At 41.4% G+C, this 26834-nt stretch overlaps 1 long non-coding RNA gene across 1 annotated transcript; it reads right to left on the bottom strand.

Annotated features, from left to right (window-relative positions):
* Nucleotides 1–1152: 1152 nt before the first annotated feature.
* LOC104001495 (uncharacterized) lies at nucleotides 1153–26199 on the bottom strand. Its single transcript, XR_002938757.3, has 7 exons — nucleotides 26132–26199; nucleotides 19121–19455; nucleotides 15093–15291; nucleotides 12061–12943; nucleotides 7285–7454; nucleotides 3247–4005; nucleotides 1153–1739 (listed from the first exon to the last, which is right to left on the bottom strand). It is a non-coding gene; the product is annotated as an uncharacterized LOC104001495 (long non-coding RNA).
* Between the last annotated feature and the right edge of the window lie 635 nt (nucleotides 26200–26834).

Here is a 26834-nt window from a genome sequence, read left to right as displayed (position 1 = left end):
GAACTGCCTGATACAGATGGAATAAAGAGATCATCTAGCACACACCAGAAAAAAAGATGGAAGAGTAACGTGAGGAGTATGAGAAAGGGAAAAAGAGGATGCGAAAGAGAATAATGAGGAAAACTGCATGTCTGTCTCCATGTGCATGTATACAGGACAACTGCAGTAACTGACCACCTCCTATTTGAGAGTCTGTTGTTCTCACTGGGTTTCATTCCGCAATTGAAATATAATTACACTGTAGGTTTTGAAGCACTCCAGGAAATGCAAGTGGTTTCTATGTTGTGTTCATGGGTGTCACAAGCATCCAGAAATTCAATCGAAGTTGTCCATATTTCTAAACATTTTTAAAATGAAAAGAAACTCTTTTGTTATCCTCACTCCATGAATTTAGAGATCTGTGAGAGAAGGCAATTAAAAATGTTCCTGAAATTAAAAAAAAAACTTATGTGTAAGGTAGTGTTATTGATTAGAAGTCTTGAGTTATCAACTGTACCTCAGCTGTAATTTGTAAAAAGAACAAAACAAACTAGATGACTTTTTATGGTCTGTGCCTGATGGTGTAATGCTGTAGAAGGTGGCACTTTTTGGAGGGGGCTGTAGCTCAAGGATGAGGCTAAACCTCTTTACACTGCTTCAGGCTGTCTTGTTTTTCTATACAGTGACATAACATTCTGCTGACATTCTTAGCTGTGGAAAAGGGGCACTGGCTGGCATGGGAAGTGTTCTGAGTATTTTTAATTAAATCTAGTAGTTTGAAAACAAACTGTAGAGGTCTTCGTTGTCAGAAAACTGCATAGGTGCTGCTTCAAGGAAGGTGCATAAGCCTTCTGACCTCAAGCACACACTTTGCAACATTCTGTTATTTTTTTGGTATCATTAGAACGCTAAGACTCCCTTTCCTATTAATGTTTTTATTGAGGCACAGCATAGCACAGAAGAACGCATATAGGAGGCATAGAGCACTGTGAGTTTCCACAAAATGAACACACCTGGGTGACAACCACCCAGGATGACAAGCCCCCATGCACGCTCCTCGAAGCTCCAGCTGCCCCTTCTCCCCAGAGGCAACCTACATCCTACTCTTAATACATAGATTTGAGTTCTCTCAGAATGTTGATATGCTTTTGAAGCAAAGTAGAGTATGCTGTTTTTAAAACTGGGAGGAAAAAAAAGAAATTTCACTCCAAGATTATGAAGATCTTTTCCTGTTTTCTTTAGGAGTTTTATTGTTTTATCTTTTGCATTTAGGTCATGATCCATCTTGATTTATTTAGTTTTTGGGGTGGCAGTGAGGCCAGGTTACTGTCTATCCTTGGCCCAACGGAGAACCTGGTGTCTTCACCGGGATCCCTTCCTTGGCAGGTCCTGAGTTCCTATTTTCATCTCCTGAGACTGCCAGAAACTCTGATGATTTTCAGAGGCCTTCTACTTCTGTTTTTCAACCTCTACTCCTTATATACCCCCAATTCAGCACATGCTTTGAAGGGAAAGCCAACTGTGTGTTTGAAACCCTTCAGGTCTCTTTTAGAAGTTCTCTGGCTTCTCTGTCCTCAGATTCTCGGCTCTGCCATCAGCTCACCTCTCTGCTCTCTCAAGTCTTAGCCCCTCCGGTTCTCTTAGCCTTGACAGCCCACCACTGCCTTCAAACAGGTGATTTCTGCATTTAATTTGGGCTTTCTTGTTTTGCTGTAGTTCCAGGTGATGTGGAGTAACAGTGCACAGTGATTCCATATCACCTGGAACAATGGAAACATTTTAAATTGCAATTATGTAAAGTAATAAAGGAAAAAAACCCATAGTGCTGTTATAAGAGGGAATATTAGGAGTCTGTGGCTCAAGTTCACTGTGTTCTGTAGAAACACTGTAGTTTATCAATATCATACCTGAGCCTTCAGCACATAGACACAGAATTAGTGAAAGAAGCCAGCAGCTAAATGCCTAATTCCACTTCCCCCATCAGCCCTTCATTTGTAATGAGTAATTTAACCTCTCTAGGCATCAGTTTCTCTGGTTCTGGCATTTATTCTTCATCTTAGTGGCAAGATTTGTCTTACGTGCTTTAAACCCTTGGAACAAAAGGCAACCTTTGACTAACTTGGCCCATTTAAAAAGAGGTACCACAGAGGTTCCCTTCACTCATTTAAAGTGGTGCGTAGGGGCTGGGGAAGGGGTAGAAGGAGGGAAAAAAAGAAAAAAAAATGGCGTGTGTATGCTTGAAAAATCAACACAATCACTTTTTATTTGTTTGTTTTGTTTTGTTTTAAAGATGAGGAGGCAGAAGAAATTCCCACAGGGCCACATACTACCAAAAGCTACTGAGAAATAATCCCTTGAGGAAGGATATCTAGGGCAAATGTCACTTTGCTTTCATGCCATTTCTTCTATGGTTCCTTCCACATCTGCTCCAGCAGTCTGGGGTGAACACAGATTTATAAGAAGTCATTTGTACAGAATAAAGTTAAAAGCCACAAGTTAATGCTGCCATAAGATTAAGGCTGAGCTTAACTTGATAATATTTAGTGTCCTAGGAAGGCATAGAGTTCAGCTTACTTTTTTTCTCTCATGGTTGAATTTGCAACTGATGATGCCAAGTGACTGAGAAAGGAGTATTTTAAAAGAGAGCCAAGGGACGGGCAGGTGTGGAGGCAGGCTGGACAGTCATCTCTATCCTTAGATAAGGACAGGGATGGGCAGTGCTTCCTGCCAGCTGTCTTCAAGCTGATGGAATTCTGTCATAGAGTAGGACAGCAGGGACCTTAGAAAATCTGAGTGATCACCCCTTTGGGAGAAAAAAATGCATAAATAATTAATTACAATTCCCTTTTAAAGTGGGTCAGAAGAATATGAATACTGTCTACATGGGAGTCAACACCCAGAGATAACATCAGTTAATAGAGGATGTGATGGCTCAGAAGATAAACAAAACAGAGTGTAGGAGAATGCTAAGAAAAACAAATGAAGGGAAATAGGGAGGGGATAAAGCAGATGATGAATTGGGAGGAAGCGGCTACTTGGGGACAAGCCAGGGAAAAATGTGGAAAAAAAAGGAGCTTAGAAAAAGCTAAACACATGTAATTGCTGGGGTGGGGGTGGGGCCATGAGCATTCACTAGAAAAGCATCTTCTGCAAAGGCTTGGACCTTGACTTCTTCATTTAATATTTGGGATATTTCTCTTGAGATTTGGCTCCAGGAAAATAGCAGAAACAGCCACGTGCTGAACAGAGAAAGGCCCCAAAACCTACCAGAGGCAGTCTCTCAAGAGAGTTCCGTCTTTCTCTCTCTGTCCTTTTGAGTTCTCATCCTCTCTCTCAATTTTTGCCATGCTTTTTCCATTATTTTATGAAGCTTTCCCATCTTGTCCCTTCTGATATTTCTTACTCCCATCCAGTTGCCATAGGAATAGCCATAGGAAGTAGAATAATAGTAATAAAAACAAAGGTGATAACATATATTATTAGATATTACATGTATTATGGTATATGATTTATTGTATAATATATACCATTATTCTATATTCTATATATTAATGCATAGTATATTACTATTAGTTTAACAGTTGAGAATAAGCATATACCATTCTTGAGAGTCTTCTCTGTTTTATTGTGAGATGTGAATGGTCCCTGAATTTGAGTTTTAACTTGGCACTTGAAGATTTGCAGTGTTTTTAAAGGCATTCTAACTCTTGCTGGATCTCAGAATACCCATTCCCAAAACAGTACAATTTCTGTTATTATTTTGAAATACATATTTCCTATATTATAGCACTATGAAACTGTCAAGCAAGTTGTAATCATAAATATAATGATACTTTGTACTTTTAAAGTGCCCCATGCTCTTAGAGCCAGAATTTCTCAAGCATTCTTGCAAGCCAGGCAAGCAATACCCACCAGTGAAAAACTGAAATATAGAAGTTAAGAGCTTGAGCCAGTGCCTTAGAGCAAGTCAGAAATAAAGCTGGAATTTAAGGGAAATATCTTACACTGGACATTGGACTTCTTGTCCTGGCAAAGATATAAAATGAGAAAAATTATGAAATGAGAAAAATTATAAATTAGAATTGAGGAAATATTTTAATCAAGCTTATATAGTTACCAATTAAAAGCTAACATATCATAAATAATGCCATTTAAGAGTAGTACTAATAAAGAATTTTTTTTTTTTTTGGCGGAGTCTCACTCTTGTTGCCCAGGCTGGAGTGCAATGGCGTGATCTTGGCTCCGCCTCCTAGGTTCAAGCGATTCTCCTGCCTCAGTCTCCTGAGTAGCTGGGATTACAGGTGCCCGCCACTGTGCCCGGCTAACTTTTGTATTTTCAGTAGAGATGGAGTTTCACCATGTTGGCCTGGCTGGTCTCGAACCCCTGACCTCAGGTGATCTGCTTGCCTCGGCTTCCCAAAGTGCTGCGATTACAGGCGTGAGCCACCATGCCCAGCCTAAGCTTCTATTAAAGATAAAGCCGTGTGCTTTATATTTTAAAAGACTTTGTGCAATGGTCAAAGAGAAAATTCAGAGTCCTGGATCTTGTAACATAATAGGGCCAATATGAGCTGGAGATTGCTAGGCTGACATTGTATTTGTCCAGTCCAGAAACTGCTGGAGAACTAAGGTCTGACGCTGTTGCTGGAGGGAGGGTAGTTGGTTAGATGAGAAGGAATTAGGAATCAGAACCTGGAATTTGGTTGGTGTTTGCCGTGAAGTTGTGTCACACCCACAGATGTGAAAACAACCCATAAACGCAAACTGTCAATGCCCATCTGTGTACCTTCCATCTTTCATTAGTGAATAATTGCTAGACTGCAGACCTCATGTTCTGTGCTTCTTTGTAACCCACAACTCTTAGCACCAGGCTGTGTTGAGCATGTGGAATGAAAATTGGATTTGAGGTCAAATGACTTGCATTTAGGTCCCATGCTGGCTGGCTGAGTGGCCTTCAATGAGTCACTTGACCTCTTTGGACCCAACTTCACCTTGTATGTAAGAGGGGTGACATGAATATCTCATAGAATTGTTGCTTCAATACATGAGACACTGGATCTGGCAGAAGAGCTTTGTAAACTATAAAGTACAATAGAAATATTAGTTACTGTTAAATAAATAAAGGATTATCTGTGTCACTCAGTAACCATACACTGATGCTTTCTGGTCCTACCTGTCCTTTGCTTCTAGCACCTACCTCTGGAGAGACCTCTTCAAGAAGCTACAAAATGTATCCTGCCCCCAGGGCCAGCTTCATGGGCATATGACCTGTGCAATCTCATAGGTTCCCATGCTCAGAGGCCCAGGGCTTAGTTTAATGCTCTAGCTGTCCTCTTAATATTCTTAATAATTTTTGAAGAAGGGGCTTGTGTTTTCATTTTGGACTGGGCCTTACAGATTAGGGAACCAGTGATGGCTGCCATTTCTTTCTAACTTAGAATAAAATCCCTGATTTTAAATTCCTTGAAATTTGCTTCATTCCTAATCTTTTGCTTTGAGGATCTCCATGGAGCAAACAGTTATAAATTAATATTTCTGGTTAAAATACTTTATATATATGAACTATTTTAAAGTATATAATATATAATAGTTTCTAGGTAAAGCAGAATGCAAAATAGTGACTTGGTGATTGGGATTACTACTATTTTCCCTCTAAATGATCTTGATTCTGAATTTCTGAAGGAAATATTTCTTTCTATCGGTAACACAAGTGCCAAGCACACTGTGAATAGTCAAGAGAAGACAGTGGAATGTGTGAACTACGTCATGTACATGACATCAATCTATTGTGAGAGGCGTTCTCTTTGGATGATAAAAACAATCTTATAGGGTGATGGTTTGATTTCATGTATTGGTTTTATTTCATTTATTGTGGCTTAAACTAAGGGTATTTGAATTTCAAAACACCAGTTGGTGCAGCTTTCTTCAAATTCTTTTACAGCAATCCATTGAAACCTTAGACTGTCTAGGAAAACAAATATAATTTATGTTTGTTTCCAATCATAATATAGACAAACCTGATATTCTTGTTAAGGGAAGTTAGGTTGTTTGACTTTGTTGGGTGTATTGTTTGGCAATAAAATGGTGCTCAAATACTTTTAAAGTACATATAATTTGTTTTCAATTATAAGTAAACTTGGCTCACCTTAGATGGGCTTCAGCTATACCTTTGTAAGTGGTGGACATTTCTGCAGGGGGAGGTAAGTAGTGGCAATTTGGAATAGAAAGTTTGTGTTAGTTATCTATAGCTGCACAAAAACTTGCCAAAAATGTGTCAGTCTGGTATTTGTCTTTCACACTGCTTCTGAGGGTCAGGAATCTGGGAGCAGCTTAACTAACTTGTTCTGGCTCAGGGTCTTCCATGAAGTGGCAGTCGAACTGTTAGGTCGTCCACTGGGCTGCCCAACTGTCCATGAGACTGGCCACTGGCTTCCACCAGAGCAAGTGATCCAAGGGAAAGCAAGACAGGGCCAAATGACATCCATAGTCTCTCTTCCAGAGTGGTATCTACCACTCCTCCTGCACTCTACTGGTTACACACCAACCCTGATACAGTGTGGGAGGGGACCATATTAGAGTGTGAGTATTGGAAGCCAGAAATCGCTGGAGACTATTTTTTAGAGGCTGGCTACCACAGGGTAGGTGGGTACTGGCACATTCCTGAGTTCCGCTGAATCCTCTGCAAAAGAGGGGCAATTTCCAAAGTTTGTCTTCTCAGAAGCCCCACACAGCAATTTGAAGGCATGGAAGATCATACTCTGGTCAATTTCCAAGCCCTGTCAATGTATCTGTAGTAGATACTGAATTGGGGGTGACAAGCTTGAAAGAACAAGCATCTACATAAATGAGCCCATGTGAAGTGGCCCTACTTACTACACTCTTATTGCCATGTTAAGTGGCACCAGATTGAGGGTACAGGTTGTCTTAGAGAAAGATAAGCAGAAAACAGTATGGTATGACGGATCACCAAGCAGTGGGGAGTGCATTCCAGACTCTATACTGTGAATTTAGGGTTTCGTGCCAGTTTGCAAAGCTTCCTGAAGGTAGCGGGGAAGGCTTGGTGGAGAACTGAATAAAGAGATGACATGGAGAGGTGAAAGGGCCTGAGGGGAGGGTGGAAGCCCTGAGAAACGCAGGAAAGGGCAAGAGGCTGGTTCAGCAGCCTCACAGGCTGGGGTGAGGCTGGCTTCTACTTTCAGGGAAAGGCATAAAGGCTCCCACTCACCTTTTACATCAGGAAGATGAGGGAAAAAGAGTTATCAGTAGAGGAGAAGCCAAAGGTGTGGGCATTTATCCGACACCCACCTTATGCAATGCACTTTCCGTGGGTTTCGATTAACTCCCCACGTGACTGGGAGAGGAGAGTGTGGTATTCTCTTCTTTACAGAAGCAAGTCTTGAACCCAGGATCATTTGCATCCAAATCACACACTATTTTCACAAAACATCATTGCTGTTGGGTGCCTCAGCTGGAACCTGTGAAAAACAGACGGGACTCCCTGGTGACTCAGAATGAGAGGAGGGAAGGAGGACACTGTGTAGTCAGCATATGGCCATGGGTAAACTTCCTCCTTTCTGTTCACAGTCCTAGGAGGCAGACTTTGACCCTCATAAAGGCACAGCTGTCCACAATCTTTGCCCGGCCTCTAGTTCTCCAGACAAACCCAGCATAGACCAGATTCAGGGTGTGCTGTGGGAGCCAGGGAGAGGTGCTCCCGTTTCAAAATGGTAGTGTTTGCTCTATGTTACTTTAAGTTTAAAAAGTGATTTCTCTTTTGGAGACGAGAGTGGCAGTTTAGAGAAGACAGAATAATTATGTAGGCAAGAATGTGAAAGGAAGGACCAAATCACAGTGTGGAAAATAAAACCAGAGTGACATTTGCTGCTTAGAGAGTGTAGTGTAGACAGCATGGACAGATAGGCTCAAATTCAGGCTCCACCTTGAAGTGGATTTGTGACTTAAAACAACAAATATAAGCTCCAGGTCTCACCTGTGAAATGGGGTTGATGATGCCCACCTCTCTAGAACACTGTGTTAAAGGACGTAACTTTAAATACTGCCATAGGTAGTATGTAGTAGGTGCTATATAAGTTGTAGTTATAAGTTGTAGTTCCTTTTTTTTTTGAGACGGAGTCTCACTCTTGTTGCCCAGGCTGGAGTGCAATGGCATGATCTCTGCTGACCGCAACCTCCACCTCCCGACCTCCCGTGTTCAAGTGCTTCTCCTGCCTCAGCCTTCCGAGTAGCTGGGATTACAGGCGCCTGCCACCATGCCCGTCTATTTTTTTTTTATTTTTAGTAGAGACCGGGTTTCAACATGTTGGCCAGGCTGGTCTCGAACTCCTGACCTCAAGTGATCCGCCTGCCTCGGAAGATTAATTTAAAATATTATCTTCTGCTTAGAGTGATGGCAAGCTGGAGGAATTGGGATAATGATGGTGTGTGGGATGGTGTGGGGGAGTGGATGTGGGAGAAAATAAAGCTCAGGCAGAAGATGGGATGTCCTTACGGATCTGAAGATGCTTTGTAAAGAATGTGCCATGCACATTATCAGTGGGACCCACCTCATGCCATCAGTGTGTTTGTGGCAGAAGAAGGGAGGATGGAACACAAGGTTCCTAAAACCCAGCCAAATGCTTGTTCCTGCACCATATCATCTTGGGAATGTGGATGCCACATCTCTCTTTTGACATTTCATGGTTATTTAAAGTTTAGCTGTAGCACAGCCTGCATATGTCTAATGCCTGGTGGGAGAAAGTGAATTAATTAAAGTCCCCTCATGCTGTTATTAATCAGCTTCTCTACAATTTTTATAGGAAGGCCAAGTCATCAAAGAGAAACCAAGACTTTCCTCCGTGGAGAGCTTGCATGGGGAAAGGAGAGAGACTCAATCCTCAGGAGAAAAGTTGAGGAGGTAGAGCTTTGGGGGACAGGGCCATCTGAGCCTGAGAACTGTAAGAAGCTTGCCTCTGGAGGGACCAGGAACATCTTATGGGGTGAGGGAATGCTGGTGGGGAAGATTCAGTCAACCAAAAGGAATCTTGCCTAGCTAGGCTTTCACTATATATGTGGAATGAAAGAGCCTTAAAAAAATAGATGATAGATAAATAGATAGAAAAGATGATGAAGAAAACAAAATTGTTGGGGAAGATTGGAAATTAGTCTCAAAACTACTTTGTAGTTATGTCTCTGTATTTTAGAACTTTTGGCTTAAACTAAAAGGTAGCAAAAATATATAGTTTATGCTCTAATGTAGATTTAATTTTTATCAACAAAAAATTTGTATATGACATTACAGAAGATGGGTGCAGATAAACATTAACCATTTATTTATTAAACTTATCAACTATAATGTAGTAGAATATTTGTGATTACGATTAAAGTAAGGTACCTAAATCAACTGCTTTCAGCTTTGCAATCACCATTCTAGTGTCTAATTATGTAGGTCTGGTAAAGATAATTTCCTGCAAAATTCCCCCAGTTTAGAGCTATTCCTTACACTACCCATTGTGCAGACATTTTAAAGGAAAACAGCAAAGAGAAAGCTCAGTGCCAGGAGCGGTGGCTCATGCCTGTAATCCCAGAACTTTGAGAGGCCGAGGCGGGCAGATCACTTGAGATTAGGAGTCCGAGACCAGCCTGGCCAACATAGTGAAACCCCATCTCTACTAAAAATAAACACACACACACACACACACACACACAAATTAGCCATGCTTGGTGGCACGTGCTTGTAATCCCAGCTACTTGGGAGGCTAAGGCAGGAGAATTGCTTGAACCTGGGAGGCAGAGGTTGCAGTGAGCTGAGATCGCACCATTGCACTCCAGCCTGGACGACAGAGTGAAACCCCATCTCAAAAAAAAAAAAGAAAGCTCAGTGCTAACCTAGTGTAAAAGTGTGCATTTAAGTCCTCTAGTTTATGTCATTTGTATAGTATATTCTCTGGGACTATAATCTGTGTTTAAACAAAAACAGCAAGGAGGTACCTCCTCTTTCGCCTTTGGAGCCCCCTGCTCCTTCTGTCTCTGTACGAGGGAGCTTCTTCCGTCTTCTCCCTTCCTTCTTGCCTATTAAACTCTCCACCCCTTAAAACCACTCCACGTGTGTCCGTGTCATTTTTTCTAATTTGACATGAGGACCAAGAACCCTGGTGTTCCTCCACTTATCAGAGCCTTATCATTTTGGTGTGTTGGCCGGGAAAGGAAATTCAATCATCAGACTGGTGTGGAAGCTCGGAATTTATCTTGGGACCTCAAGCGGAGAGGATCACCCAACTCATGGGTATTTGAGGATACAAACCCATGGATGGGCTCGGCTTTAAAGGTCTTATCTGAGATTGCTTGATGGAACAGAGTTTCATCAAAGCCAATCCAAAAGGCCTATGTGGAAATAACCATTCTTGCTGCACTTCATGCAAATAATCAAGCCAAGTATAAGACTAAAGTTCATTCATAATTAGTTTTTACCAAAAATGAGGACTGGAGAGAAAAATTTCGCTCCAAAGCTTATCATGCGTTTGTCATTAAATCCTAGTCTCATTAATTGTTTTTAAGCTTTTTTGCCTACATTTTAGATTAACCCTGCTTATTCCTGTGAATCAAGTGGTAATCTCCTGCAGCTTGGAAGAAAGAAAAAGGGATGGGTAATGTAAAAATCTGGACCAATATACTATTTTGGGCAATTATCCTGCAAATTCTGCTGGGTAATAAAAGTAAGTAGGGTACCCATAACCCGGAGGTTTCTTTGTTTGGGAAAATAAAACCAAGGCTTCATAAACCACCAACGGGAAATTCTGTATCTGGCAAATAAAACTTTACATGAAAATTATCTACTACACCACTCTTGTGGGAATTGCTATGCTCATTCTACTATTTGCAATAGGGTTATACACAGTAGCACCTTCTAACTGAAATATTAGACAAAGTTTCCATTGCTGTTGTATTTTGCTTATTATCTTTATAGCAGGGATAATAGTTATGGACAAAAAGGAAGCATGAAAGTTTTACTATCACTGAGTCTGCTAGGACTTCTTTTTGGGTCTAGTGATGCACTTTTAAATGAAACATGCTGCTTTTGGATTAACATCTCTAGTATAGTAAAGGAAAATCTAAGCAGACCCTTAGAAACTGGGTCTACCCAACATGGTGATTCCCGCAGCCTTCTTGCCCTTGGCCCATGTGTTCCTGGCAACATGACCGCCCCCACATATCCCCACGTGTGTAGAACATCATGGTGCCCTGCACTTGCATATTAAAAGGCTAGAGTGGGAGGGCCAGCTCTTTCCAGGGCCACGTGAATGACATGCCTGGTCAAACCAATCCCCTGAGCCCTATGCAAATGAGACACCACCTCCTCCAGCCTCTGCATATTATACCTGGCTGGTGTCCACCACACTTGCCACCTCCTTTCGTGGCTTTGGAGCCCCCACCCTCTGTCTCTGTACTGGGGAGCTTCTTCCTTCTGTTTTCTCCCTTCCCTCTTGCCTATTAAACCCTCTGCTCCTTAAAACCAAAACGAAAACAAAACAAAAACAAACAAAAAACATAACAATGAAAAACTAGGGAATTAACCACTTTGTTTACTCGTTGTAAACAAACCATCAGATAATCTAAACCACAAGAAGCTTTGTCTCTCTGGCAGGTTTATTTATCTGAGTACATGAATCATCCTCTCACCTCTTCACCCTCCCTTGCCAGAGCAATGTGATTTTAATTGTGTCCAGATGTCTTGGAGGTATTTGCTTGTTTCACTGTACCTTACACTCAGGTTAAAGAAAAGGCCTGATGGTTCCTTTTTTATTATTTAAAGCCAAAGCTGATGATTCCATAAGTGAAAAACACTTGCAAAATATATAGTAAGAAAATGAACGGATGTTACATTTAGATTCCAGAAGCGATTCCAGAAGAATTTTAGAAACATTTTGGAGGTGGGAAAAGTGGAGAAAAGAATGTATATTTATTCACAGGACTTATGTGACTTACCTACAAGAAGTTGTAAATATTTCCCTTCAAAACAAGAATATATGCCTACTATATCCCTCTGTGATTTATAAGTGAGAGGTTTGAAGGGGAGAGACTCACATGGCATGGGAGTCTTCCTGGGCTCATGATGCGGAGGGCATCAATCATCAAATCAGATGAAAATTCCTGAAGGCATTGACCTTTAGTGAATTCTAGGTCTGGTATCAATGGCTGCCTCTTCCTCGAGTTGCTGGAGTCCAGTGGCTGCGATCCTGGGATGCGCAGTGTTCTCTCTGGTCCCACTGAAGTGCTTCTCTGAAGAAGACAAGTTGAAGTGGTTCCCAAGAATGAACCCTAGCTGACGGGACTCTTGCATTTCAAGCATGGTAGACAGATACAGTTTGTCATTCCCTCGAAGACACTCCTTCGTCTGAGAGACTAGGTTTTTCCAGCTTCCCTGTGGCTAGGTATGATTTTGATCTTGTGACTGCATTCTGGCCAATGAGATGTAAACAGAAATGTTTCGCAGCTTCTCACACCTTTTCTAAGAGAAAACCATGTCCTTTTTCTTTCCCCACTTTGTGGACTGGAACATGGACCACTCCAGTGATGGCAAAGAGGGAAGAGGGAGGCTGAGTCTAGACCCTTGAGGACTTTTTGAGACTGCCGTAACAGCAGTTGTGGACTTTTTACACCTACTGATTTCATTTAGGTAAGATAGAAATGCATGTCTATCTTGTTTAGGCCACTGTTATTTTGAGTTTTCTGGTCCTTGCAGCTAAACTAGGTAAACAGCAGGATTTCATTTTTGTTTGTTTGTTTTGTTTAGGCCAAGATTTTTAATACACCAGTGACAATACAGAGATGCTGACACATGACAGGCAAATGGGAGAGTACGGAGTTTGGTCGTAGCCCTGTTCCTGGGATTCTAAAGCAGTTTCCTGATCCATGTCAGTGGGTCTCCTGGGGTCACGCACAAGTCTCTTTTAGGGCCAGGCTGCTCCTGTTAGCAGTAAAAAAAAAAAAAAAAAAAGTAATAAAAGGTAACATGTCAGCAATTCCTTAAATATATTTTATTTGAAGCCAGTTAAGAGAGCTGGTGGAATTCATAATAAGTTCTGCCCTTTAGGATAGTTATTTCTGAGAAGAGAAGGAAGTTGAGAATTAAACATATTCCAAGTAGATATCCTTCAAAGAGGTTAGGGAATGCAGGAAAAAAATACAAGACTGTCTCATAAGCAAAGAATTGTTATTCAAAATTTATAAAAATAGAAGACAGGAAGAGTGTATACCCTACTATTCAGATAAAACAAACTCAACAAAGATTGTTGCAAATATGGCAAAACCCCAGCTCACTGCAATTTTTGTTTTCTTGTGTCCTAGAACTTCTTTTATGCCAATGATAGTAAGAATGGTTCTGCATTAGTTCCTCCCCTGAGCTGTTTGCTTGTCATTGGGAACTCTCAGCCACAGTTCACATCTCATCCTTAACTAGGACCCTCCTTTTTCCTTTGCTTCATTTAGCACAGGGGGTGGCAAACTATGGCCCATTGGCCCGACCACAGTCTGTGGGATAAGAATGGTATTTATATTTTTAAATGGTTCAAATAGTTTAAAAAAGAATAACATTTTGTGACACAAAAATTATATGAAGCTAACATTTCAGAGTCTATAAATAAAGTTTTATTTGAACACAGCCTTGCCTGTTCATTTACACATTGTCTATGGCTGTCTTCACACTCCAGTGACAAAGTTAAATAGTTGCAACATAACCTGCAAGGCCTGAAAAGCCTAAAATAGTTATTATTGGCGCTTTACAGAGAAAGTTTGCCAACCTCAGATGTAGTATGATGTGACATCTTAGTTTTGGAATTCAGAAGTTGAATTCTGGAATTTGAGAGCTGAAAGACTATTTAGAATGCCTCTTGTCAACATCCCTGACACATACCTGGCTAAAGTCAGCAGTCTTATTTTTTGTACAGCTGTTCTATTCTTAGAAATATTTACTTAAAAGGGAATCCTCTGATGTTCATTTATTTGTCCTAGTTTTACTCTCAGCATGGCCAGGGGTTGGCAAATAATAGGTGCTTTAAACTATTTAATTATTTGCCGAGCACAGTGGTTCACACCTGTAGTCCCAGCACTTTGAGAGGCCAAGGTGGGAGAATTGCTTAAGGCCAGGAGTTCAAGACTAGCCTGGGCAACACAGGGAGACCCCCATCTCTACAAGAAAATAAAAAAATTAGCCAGGTGTGGTGGTGCTTGCCTGTAGTCCTAGCTACTTGAGAGACAAAGGTAGGAGGATCGCTGAAACCCAGGAGGTCAAGGCTGCAGTGAGCTGTGATTGTACTACTGTACTCCAGCCTGGGTGACAAAGCAAGATCCTGTCTCAAAAAACTAAAAAAAAGGCCGGGCACAGTGGTTCACACCTGTAATCCCAGCACTTTGGGAGGCCAAGGCGGGCAGATCACGAGGTCAGGAGATTGAGACCATCCTGGCTAACAAGGTGAAACCCCATCTCTACTAAAAACACACACACACAAAAAAAAAAAAAAAAAAAAAAATTAGCCATGTTTGGTGGCGGGCGCCTGTAGTCCCAGCTACTCGGGAGGCTGAGGCAGGAGAATGGCGTGAACCCGGGAGGCGGAGCTTGCAGTGAGCCGAGATCGCGCCACTGCACTCCAGCCTGGGTGACAGAGTGAGACTCCATCTCAAAAAAAAAAAAAAAAAATTAATACAAACTTAGCACTTACTGCATGATACAATTAGTCTAAGAACTTTCCAAGTAACGCACAGAAGACTATGAGGTAGAAGAACATTTTACAGGGAAGGATGCTGAGTCACAGAGAGGTTAATTAAATTTTCCAAGCACACGCATCTTGTAAGAGGCAGAGCTGTGAGTAAAACTCAGTCTGGCTCTGGAGTCCAGGTTCTCTGCTGCTCTATTTACCAAAGAGTTAACGAATCAACATTTGATTGTTGCATTATATGTGTCAGTTTTTCAAATATGTGGAGATGCCTACCAAATTCCTAAAAAAAGGATTTACAGTTCCTCCAAAAGCTCAAGCCATATAATGCTGCAATATGAGAAGCAAAGGAGAATAGTCTCGCTACACTTTCTGTTTTCTCTAATTGTTCTCATTTCTACGTACCCCCAGGATAGTGTGTCCGGAATTGGTGGGTTCTTGGTCTCACTGACTTCAAGAATGAAGCAGCGGACCCTCGCGGTGAGTGTTACAGCTCTTAAGGTGGCGCGTCTGGAGTTTGTTCCTTCTGATGTTGGGATGTGTTCGGAGTTTCTTCCTTCTGGTAGGTTCGTGGTCTCGCTGGCTCAGGAGTGAAGCTGCAGACCTGCACAGTGAGTGTTACAGCTCGTAAAGGCAGTGTGGACTCAAAAGAGTGAGCAGCAGAAAGATTTATTGCAAAGATCGAAAGAACAAAGCTTCCACAACGTGGAAGAGGCCCCGAACAGGTTGCCACTGTTGGCTCCGGCAGCCTGCTTTTATTCTCTTATCTGGCCCCACCCATATCCTGCTGATTGGTAGAGCTGAATGGTCTGTTTTGACAGGGTGCTGATTGGTGCGTTTACAATCCCTGAGCTACACACAAAGGTTCTCCACATCTCCACTAGATTAGTTAGATACAGAGTGTCAACACAAAGGTTCTCCAAGTCCCCACCAGAGTAGCTAGATACAGTGTCGATTGGTGCATTCACAAACCCTGAGCTAGACACAGGGTGCTGATTGGTGTGTTTACAAACCTTGAGCTAGATACAGAGTGCCAATTGGTGTATTTACAATCCCTGAACTAGACATAAAGGTTCTCCAAGGCCCCACCAGAGTAGCTAGATACAGAGTGTCCATTGGTGCAATCACAAACCCTGAGCTAGACACAGGGTGCTGATTGGTGTATTTACAATCCCTGAGCTGGACATAAAGGTTCTCCACGTCCCCACCAGACTGAGGAGCCCAGCTGGCTTCACCCAGTGGATCCCACACCGGGGCTGCAGGTGGAGCTGCCTGCCAGTCCCGCGCCGTGCGCCCGCACTCCTCAGCCCTTGGGTGGTTGATGGTACTGGGCGCCGTGGAGCAGGGGGCGGTGCTCATCGGGGAGGCTCGGGCCGCACAGGAGCCCACGGAGGGGGTGGGAGGCTCAGGCATGGCGGGCTGCCGGTCCCGAGCCCTGCCCCGCGGGAAGGCAGCTAAGGCCCAGCGAGAAATCGAGCGCAGCGCCGGTGGGCTAGCACTGCTGGAGGACCCAGTACACCCTCCGCAGCCGCCGGCCCGGGTGCTAAGCCCCTCATTGCCCGGGGCCAGCAGGGCCGGCCGGCTGCTCCGAGCGCGGGGCCCGCCAAGGCCACGCCCACCCGGAACTCCAGCTGGCCCTCAAGCGCCGCGCGCAGCCCCAGTTCTCGCTCGCACCTCTCCCTCCACACCTCCCTGCAAGCTGAGGGAGCCGGCTCTGGCCTTGGCCAGCCCAGAAAGGAGCTCCCACAGTGCAGCGGTGGGCTGAAAGGCTCCTCAAGTGCCGCCAAAGTGGGAGCCCAGGCCGAGAGCGAGTGAGGGCTGTGAGGACTGCCAGCACGCTGTCACCTCTCAATAGTAAGTGGTTTGAAAACCATTTAGTATAAAGAAAGGTAGAAGAATCTAGGAATATTTAACCTGGAGAAGACAACTCTTGTTAGGAAAATGGCTGGATCAATTCTAGGCTTTCCATGATATTCATAAAATCCAGAGCAAAAAAGAGCATTTCCCCAGTGCCTACCTCTTAAGAACAAAGAAACTTATTTCCTCAAAATTTCCAGGAAAGTTTTGGTGTTAGTCAGGGTCTTTCAAGAAGCAGATGTTAAGATGGACTGATATGTGCTCGGATTTTACTAGGGAAAATGAATGTGTAAATGGAAATAGGCAGGGAGCTGGGAAGGCTGCAAGAGCGTCAGGCTCTGATGGAAATTTGACTTCAATTAAAGGAAAGGGAGAGAAAGGCCGAATGGAAGTGCCTTATACTGTGCAGTCGAAGCAAATCTTAGGGGAATCCTTCACCCCAAATCAGCTGACAAAGGAGTTGTGTCTCCCAGAAATTAGTCTGTCTTAGTATTCCTTAGGATTCACAAACTTGGGGATGGATTCCAAAGTGCAGCAGCTGGGGCCCTTGGTCAATTATGCTGCCAGAGAAGGAGGTGTTCTGGGTGCATTCTCGTGACTGCTACTTCCCTCCTCACATATCATTGGTCTATTATTAAATCAGTCCTTGTCTCAGGGGATTAATGACCTCATTGGCTGAGGCCTGAATTCTTGAGCCAATCACCCTGGCAAGGGGGCTGGAATTTCCCATAGGCCCGTTAAGTCTACTGTCTGGGCCAGTTCCCCTGAAGCATGTGGGTTGTGGGGAGGAGGGACTGATGTCTAAATAAAAAATCTGGATATCTTTAGGAAGGGAAAAGGGAAGTCTCATCTATGATACTGAAATTTGAATCCCTATCTATCTGAGGGCAAAGTCTGTGTTTATTTATCTGCAACACAACACCTCTTAAAATTTATGGTGGCTACAGCTTTTAAAAGTTGTGGTTTTGGGAGCAGGAGGATGGGGTCAAATTCTAAGCCACTGAAAATCATCCTGTTATCTATGCCATATGTGTTGTCAAGCCTGGTTTTAAAGGCTTCATAAATTGTCGATGAGCTGGCATGTGCAGTAGAAATATAACCGTCATAATAGCTAATAATTTTAGAGCAATAATGATGCGTCTGATACTGTATTTTATATCCATTCTCACACTTACTGCCCATGGTACCTATTAGATAAGCATCCTTACTAGTTGCAGTTTATCTAGGAGGACACTGAAGTCTTAGGGGGTTAAGGAACTTCCCTGAGAACGCAGTTAAGAAGGTAACTGGCTGATTGTCTGATTGCAAAGTTGTAACAGCTCCTGTCCCTCCTCACAATTCTTACTCTATTGCTTCTCCAGCTTGTTTCAACAATGCTTTTAAACAATAAGTTTGCTTTTCAGGAGCCATCCTCTTCCAGGTGAGAGTGGGAGAGCTTTATGTTCTCTCAGGCACTGTATTAGTGGCACTCTACCAACATGGGCTTGCGATGGCCATTGAAGGCTCTTGAGACTGGCACAATGCCAACGGGAAGGGCAGGTTGCCCTCAATGTCCAGGAATTGTAGGTAGCCGAATACAGTGCAGTGCTTTGGAATTACAGCACTTGGCTGACCTTGTAAAGGGAACTGTTTTCCTTATCCATTTTGGTTACTTAGCTATGTGTTAGTACACACCAAGATCATGTGGAGCTGGCACTTCAGGAACCGAAAGAAAGACAGACAAGGACCAAAATAACAAGGGCCATGCAGAGAATTCCACTGGTCATCTCAGTGACAACTCATATGATTACAGTAATCTTTACTGTGGGTGTGCCCTGCTTTAGGTAACATATGTTAACAACAGATAAATGAAGGAGTGATTATTCACTTTAAAAAGGCATAATGAATTTACAGAAGGATTCACTGGAAGAGTCTTTTAAATATCAATGAAATGCAAGTAAAATGCAATTTATTATACACGATATCATGTAATATGTTTTCAAGAGTACAGTCAATGGGTTAAGGGCTGTTTACATAATTATATTTTGAAGAAATATAATTCAGATAGCTTCCACAAGATCAAATTTCAATATATTTTCATATGTCTATACATCAAGATATATTCATTAGGGCCCTACTATGTGCAAGGCACTATAATATATTGACTCAGTAGGTCTAGGGTGGGTCCCAGATTCTGCCTTCCTAACAAGTCCCCAGACCACACTTTGAGTAGCGAGGGCTTCTAGAGATTCAGGCCCTCAGCTTCCACGGCTACTGATGGTCACTGGGTGTTGTAGTCTGTGCAGCTGGAGTGAATCCCTATTACCGTAATTGTTCCAGTCTCTAAGACCTGAGTGAGAGCACCTGGTTGGCAGCACAGGCAACACACCTGCACTTTATTCCTTGGAGAGTAGAAGCTTGCTATCTGCTCTCTTCCACTTCTGTAGTGGAAGGTAGGCCCTGCTTCCCACCATGACTCACAATAGAAAAAATCCCTAAACAAGTGCAGATGCTGAGCACCTAAAAAGATGATAAATGTCCACTGTATGAACTATGCGAATTTATAAGTAAAAACTTCATTTAGTTATGTAGCTCACCTTTGCATGATCCATTGTGCAGATGTGGAAGTCCCAGGAGCCTGGTCAGCCACATGATTCTAGCCTTGGACTCTTCCCCCTCCAATCTCAAATGGAAGAAATGGCTCTCCTTTGTCACATGCCCTTTCTTATCTGGCATGCAAAATGCTCCACATTCCAATTTTCATTTGCTTTATTTATTTTCCATTTAACTGCAATTTTTTCTTGTGTCAGGAAGTTTTTTCTCTGGATTTAGTTTGTGAGAGATGATGAACTCCCCAGGTATTTAGTTCATCCACATGTTAGGATTTACATGGCAAGTTCTCCAATATTAAAAAATAAAGGTAAATCTTATGCTGCAGTTAAGAAGAATGAGAAATGTCAAAATTTACAACTGTTTGTTCCCCTTTTAGGTTCACTATCCCCATCTAAACTGTAAGCTGACTTTTATTAAAATGTAACATTTACCTTCCCAAAGTGAATTTGTCTTCCTACAATAAGAATAGGAAAATATCACAATTTACTGCAAAAAAATAGCAAATACAGAAAAAACCTAAGTAATTTTTAATAAAAACCATAATTTTAAAATAATGCCTTTCTTAAATATACAATACCCTAACAGAGGCCAAAAAATTGGCATGAGAATTCAAATAAAATCTAATATCCTATGAGAAGAAGATATTGGACAAAGATGCTTGTCAAAACACTGCAATATAGACTTTGATTTCCACGTATGGTTATTCATTACCAGTCACTGAAGGGCAGGAATCATAAACAGACATTTCTTGCCTGGGAAGTGAAGACAGTAGGTTTAGATTTTGTTAAGTTAGACAGAAAAAAGGGTACTCAGGACAATCAGTCACTTGGTTGAATTTCTCCACTTTTTAATCAGGTGTAGATATAGCCCATCAATAAAAGGGTCCAACTGCTGGAGTGGACATGAATTGTGGGAGGCTGGATACACTGTCCTAGATGAGGCATGATGCCACAGGGTAGGCAGAGAAGCCTTTCTATCTTTTCTTTTCTTCCCTAGACAAACAGGAAATGTTTAGCTCGCCTAATTTAAAACTAACTATGGGTAACTTCAACATTTACTTCATAAATACAGCGAATTTGAAACGCTTTGGACTCGAGGTCCCAGAACCTGATTTTAATTTTGGTTCTGGGCCAGGCGTGGTGGCTCACACCTGTAATCCTAGAACTTTGGGAGGCTGAGGCGGGTGGATTGCTTGAGCTCAGGAGTTCAAGACCAGCCTGGGCAACATGGTGAAACCCCATCTCTACAAAAAATACAAAAATTAGCCAGGCATGGTGATGCCTGTAGTCCCAGCAACTTGGGAGGCTGAGGTGGGAGGATGGCTTGAGCCGGGGAGGCAGAGGTTGCAGTGAGCCATGACCGTGCCACTGCACTTACAACCTGGTCAACAGAGCCAGATCCTATCTCAAAAAATAAAAATGAAACAAAATAAAATAAATTTTAGTTCTGACATCCTTTCTTCATCTGAAAAGGAGAGGGTCAGAGTAAATGATTATAATGATTTTTCCTCTAAGATTGTGTGAGTCTAATGACTAAAATGATTTATATCTACAATGTACTCTGTTACGAGAGACACAGGATTAGGACAGGACTTGAACTGGAGATGGAAAACTTTAAGATGTCAGAAATACTTGGAGAAACATGGGAAATATGGGAAGATAGGTAGGTAATAAGAGGAACCTTAGTCAAAAATATCCTCTTATTGCTTCTCCCATTCCTTGGGGCTGTGGAATGAGGGACATATTTTGCCACAATCATTAGCTGATTCAATGTTGTTTGCAGCTCTAATATCTGTTTCTTGAGAAGCTTTCTTCTGAATGAGACAGTCACAGCAGCAACTCGCCACAAGGAGAAATGATTTTCTGGTTATTGGTGGAGGTAGCCAAAGCACCATCACGCCACGGGCAAGATAAAATCAAGTCTAAGATTGCAGATTCTCCATCCTTGATTTTTAAGATTCTCCTCTTAAATAAAGGACATGCAATCACCATACATGGACCTATGAAATGTGATTCAGAACCAGGGAAGATGTAAGAATCAGGAACTAAACATTAGCCACTGCCGTGAAGCATCTAAATGAAGGTGTCTGCTTTCTGGTTTTCTACGTCATATTTTTCAATGTGTTGAAAAAAGAAAAAGGGCAGTCTGGCTTTCAAGAAAATCATTGTCTTAAAATTCTCTGCTAGGTGAGAGTTACATGGATCTGGATGGATTTACCTATTGTTTTTCTTTTGTGGCTTGAACCATCCAGTATAGCAAGCAGAAAGGAATTTTATTATTCTGCTTTGACACTGAAAACAGTAGCTCAGCACAACACTTCCTACAGGCCCTCAGTGTGTCCAAGTCTTTCGTATACATTATTTAGCACTCACAAAAGCTCTGTGAGATAGGTGAAATGGCCCCCATTTTGATGTGAATATATTATAGCAACTCTGAGATGTATGTCAAGGTTCCCTAGGGATCCCACTCAGGTCTCCTCACTTCAAGTCAGATATATTTCGAGCCACTACTCAGCTTCTGGACTCATCTGGAAAGAGGCATGGCTGTGAAAAGAGAATGGACTTGGCTCAAGAGCAAGTCAAGAAACCAACCAGGTAAAGACTAAAAACATTGAGGCTAGCCCAGCCCCAAGGCATCAGTGTATATTGGGACCATTAATTGTACAGCGTCTGCTGGGACAATGATGTGCACATCACAGCCTAGTGGGTTGAATAAATGAGTGAATGATACATGTATTTGCCTCTCTCTCTGGAAGGCAGAGTAAATATATGGAAGTTTGTCCAAAAGAATGAATATTTCTAAACATAAATTGAAATGCTGATTTCAAATAGATCTCTTTGCCTTCCTTTCTGAAAATGAATTTTGATCTAACTAATTAGATTGTTCCTATAACTTAGGTAAATTTTTCAACCTTATTTCAAGTGTTAACTTTTGAGGACTGGAATATAATGATGAGTGACCACATGCCCTGATAAATCTTGAGCTTACCAGCATAAAAAGGAAACTGCATAAGCTTGTGTAATTTATCAGAATTACCAAAAGAAAACTGGCACGCAAACCAACAATTTTCCATTAGCTTGAATTGTTTGCTAGATAGGAAAGTCAGTTAAGAACAAATCTTCATATTCTAATAAAGATTTTACTTCACATAGGTAGCTTTACATGTTATCAAGGAATGGCACTCCCTTTCTAATAGATTAAAGGCATCAAACAAAGGGTTTACAATTGAACAGATCCAGCGCTATCAGAATTTGCTTTCTCAAGTGTAAAATATTTCAGACCATAGATAAGAGTCAGGGTAAAGATAAAAGTAGTATCTACAAATAGGTTAAAAAATTAAAAACTTGAAGGAAGTAAAGACCCAAAAAACTTTTAATTATAAATTATTGAAAACAAACACCAACCATGAAGGAATAAGGTTAAAAAAGTATGGCATATCAATTCAGTGGATATATGATATTATGAATTATGATGCTGATGTCTCTCCATTTTTATACATGTTTCCATGTCATTCAATGTATGCATCATACTCTTATCTAGAAGAGAAAGAAGGACTTAATGAGAATCACAGATGCAGAGCTACATGTATTCGCATAGAAAAATGTCCAAAAGTATTGTTGACTAGAAAGGCCAAGTTGAGGACATTATGTCCAATCGCATTTACATGTACATGTTCATGGAAAGAAGTCCCAAAGGCAAAATGTAAATCTTATCTTCAAGACAAGATTTTGTCTTCAGCAAAATATAAATAAATGGTGGCTGTCTTCAGAGAAGGGGAGTTCAAGTGATTTCTACTGTCTTCTTTGTGCTTTTCTGCACTATTTGAATTTTTATATGAAGCATATATCACATTTTGGAAGAAAGAAAGCTAGACAGCATTAAAAAAAAAAGCAGAGTAATAATCATTAGCAGTAGTGGCAGCAGTTGGTTTGAAAAAGTAAAAACCTTTCTCAACAGAATAACAGATTTGTAAAGGCACTTCAATTTGGTGATCTTGTGTTAAATTATTTTTTCTACCACTTGAATGGTGTGTATAAATATAGGCTCTGAATGGAATTCCACCAAGATATTAAGATAAAAAGCAGAATATAAAGATGAAATTTCAGCCAAACATCTGAAACCTTAGTCTAAATAATACCAAATGTTTATCTGTTTTCTATCATGTACGAAAAGTACATAAATAATGAAGTTTTCATTTGTCATGCAGACATTGTTAGAATTATTGAGCTACAGCCCAGAGGGAAGGGAATGAGGTAAGGGCGTTTTATTTTGCTCCTGTTTTTTTGGAGACATTTGTAAGCAAAAGAAGTAACAGGGTCAGTAACATCTCAAACACAGAGGAAGTTTCAATGCACAGGACATCATCAGATGTATGTTTCAGACCTAGTGACAAAATTCAAACAGCACTTCATTGTTAGAAATAGAAGATTACCCAATGCTCAAATCCCAGTTTGATGCTCAAGAGATACAAGGATATAGGGAAAAAACCAAACTGTTGCTTCCTGCTCTCTACTCTGTACTCTCGCAGTCAGTCAACACTTCTGACACCAGGTGTGTGGGTGTTTTTCTAACATACCAACCAAAACAAGTCTGCAAGGAATTCTCCTGTGGGCACTGGCTGGGTATGTTCTAATTCAATCCAATTATGACACTATCTACCCAGAGATAGCATCAGATACCCCAGGTTGATGGCTCAGTCCCACAGGATTACCCCCCTCTTCAGATGCCAGTCACGAGCAAGTTGTGACCTGTCTTCTGACCCATGGCACCTCCTTTGGTTTGATTAATTTGCTAGAGCAGCTCACAGAACTAAGAAAAATGCTTTACTTATGTTTACTGGTTTATTGATATAGAATATAATATAGGACACAGGTGAACAGCCAGATGGAAGAGATGTGTGGGGTAAGGTTTGGGGGAAGAGGTGGGAGCTTCCATGCCTTCCCCATGCGCACCACCTTTGGGGAACCTCCATGTGTTCAGCTATTTGGAAGCTCTCTGAACCCTGTCCTTTGGGGTTTTTATGGAGACTTTATATGTAGACATGATTGATTACCATCATTGGCCATTGCAGATCCACTCAACCTTCAGCACCTTTCTCCTCCCCAAAGGTTGGGGAGTGTGCTGAAAGTCCTAACCCTCTCATTGTGTTTTGGTCTTTTCAGTGAGCAGGCCCATCCTGAAGCTACCCAGGGGCTGGCAGCTACTGGCCATCTCATTAGCATACAGTGACACTATTGTCACTCTGGAGACCCCAGAGGTTCTAGGAGTTGTGTGTCAGGAAGCCGGGAGGAAGACCAAAGATATATATCTTATTAGAAACCACAGTATCTCAAGAGGTTTAAGATTTAAATGGTTATCTTTCACTTTATTCAGAAATTTGGTCTGCAAGAGTTTAATGTTATAAAGATTAGCAGACAACTAGAGAGAACTAGATTTTGGATTAAGCAGGAACAACTCTCCTCCCTGACGATTTATTATTCTCTGCCTTGAATAAGCACTGGCATTAGAAAGCTAAACCACAGAACACATACAGAATATTAGTATTCAGTAAATAATCATGATTGCAGTCACCAAGTGCAGACAGTCTGCAGTGGGAGTGTTCCCGGTCTCCCTTAAAATACTGCAGCTGTTACATTAATGGGTGAGGATCCAGGGTAATATCAAGGAACAAAGATTGTTGAGTTTGATTAGTTCTAGTGGATGTCATCTTCAAAATGCAACTAATTTGATAATACCAGAGCATTTCTGAGGGAAGAAGGAAAACAAGGATAATGTTATGTAAATAGACATTATTATTTTCATCTCTTTGGATGAAACCGTTGACATAAACCATTCTAGAAGCAAAATGAAGCAAGGAAGTGAGAAATGAGTGAAGCAGCCCTTTCTGTCTGTAAATAATTGCATGGTGGGCTGACAGCTCTGGGCCAGAGGCTGTAGAGTGGGCCCAAAGCAGGCTGGCTTCCCCCTAGTAATTGTCATAGTAGCTAGCATTTATGGCATGTTTAATATATTCCAGGCCCTTTCCTAGCTGTTTCACATGGATTATGTAATTTAATCTTCACTGCCATCCTGCAGAGTAAGTACTATTATCACTGTCATTTTACAGATATGAAAATTGAAGCTTGGGAAAGTTAGGCAACCTCTCAAGGTCACACAGCAAGGAGCGGAGCTGGCATTTGGACTGAGGCCTACGGCCTCCTGAACCACTACATTCTATTGTTTCTAAAAGCTTGCTAGGTAAGAAGGGCCTTATTATTTATAATCCACCAGGGGCTTCATCCTCTAGTTTCAAATTGAGCCGCTTTTTTTCTAATTTGATGGCTCAGAAATAGTCACTGTCAAGCCAAGACCATTTTTATGCTGTTGTGTTTGAAATACTCTCCTTCCACCTGTCTCCTTTCCCACCTCCCCTAGTTCTTAAAGCTGGTCTACAGAAGAATTAAATATCTACCTAATGTGAAAACAAGAGGGAAGGATGGCCCTGGAAATGCTTAGAACTAAAATTTGGGTTTTGAACCTACTGGCAGTATTCTTGCCTTACTCAGTCTAGTGACTTGAAGATGGCCAGTGGACATTAAATGTTCCTGGAGACTTGAATCACTATTAAAGCCCAACTCATCCTTGGTTCAAATTCTTTTATAAAATAAGAACAAAGTTTACGCAGGTAGTAAATAAGTGGTAATGCATATTCAGCACTCAAGTCAGGCTTGATTATCTCCACTAACCTAGAGAAAGGTTAATATGAGAGTGTGCATCCAATTTTCCTGCTCCCATTGAGGGAAATAAGGTGGTTTCATCTAGACATTTGAGCCTCAACTCTTTCTACTTTTTAGTAAATAATTTGTTTGTTCTCATTCTTTGGAAGATGAATTCTTTTTGAAAACATTGACCTCTTTTATCGCTTTTGGTTGTCTATTGTCTTTGTCCATTTTGTGTTGCTGTAACAGAATACATGAGACTAGGTAATTGTTTTAAAAAAGAAATTCATGTCTTACAGTTCTGGATGCTGGGAAGTCCAAGGTCGAGGGTCTGCCTCTGGTTGCTTCTGGTGAGGGCATTGTGTTGTGTCATAACTGGCAGAAAGCATCACAGAGAGCCAAACTGGCTTTTATAACAGACCCACCCTCTGATAACTAACCCAAGCCTATGATAACACATTAATCCATTAACCCATTAATCCAGTAATCCATGAATGGATTAGTCCGTTCATGAGAGCAGAACCCTCATGACCCAATCACTTCTTAAAGGCCCCATTTATTAATATGGTTACACCGGGGATTGTGTTTCAGCTTGAATTTTGGAGGGGAAAAACATTCAAACCATAGTAAATGTCTAAATCAGGACATTACGTTTTTCATTAATGGTAACTATTACCATCAGAATTACTGAAATTTATTTGTAGAGAAAATTTCAGATGTCCTCAAGATATCCTCAAGGTGGTCACAATTCTGTAAATAAATTATTAATCAAAGTGCTAGATCACTGAGATTTTAGTTAAGAAATCATTCTAAAAGTTCTGCTACTAAATCTGATATAATCATTTTTCAGAGAGAATACAAATTTAAAAGTATAGTGTTGAGCAATGGAACTCATAACATTCATGTCTGAGTGCTAGGTTAGACCTAGAAGATGCTGAAAAATCTATAGTTTGAGTGGATAGGCACAATGGTGCTTCCTATTATTAAAATAGAAAAAGTG

The sequence above is a fragment of the Pan troglodytes genome, chromosome 10 (genome assembly GCF_028858775.2).
Source record: "Pan troglodytes isolate AG18354 chromosome 10, NHGRI_mPanTro3-v2.0_pri, whole genome shotgun sequence".
NCBI classification, from domain to species: Eukaryota; Metazoa; Chordata; class Mammalia; order Primates; family Hominidae; genus Pan; species Pan troglodytes.
This window is presented reverse-complemented; position numbering and strand designations above follow the sequence as displayed.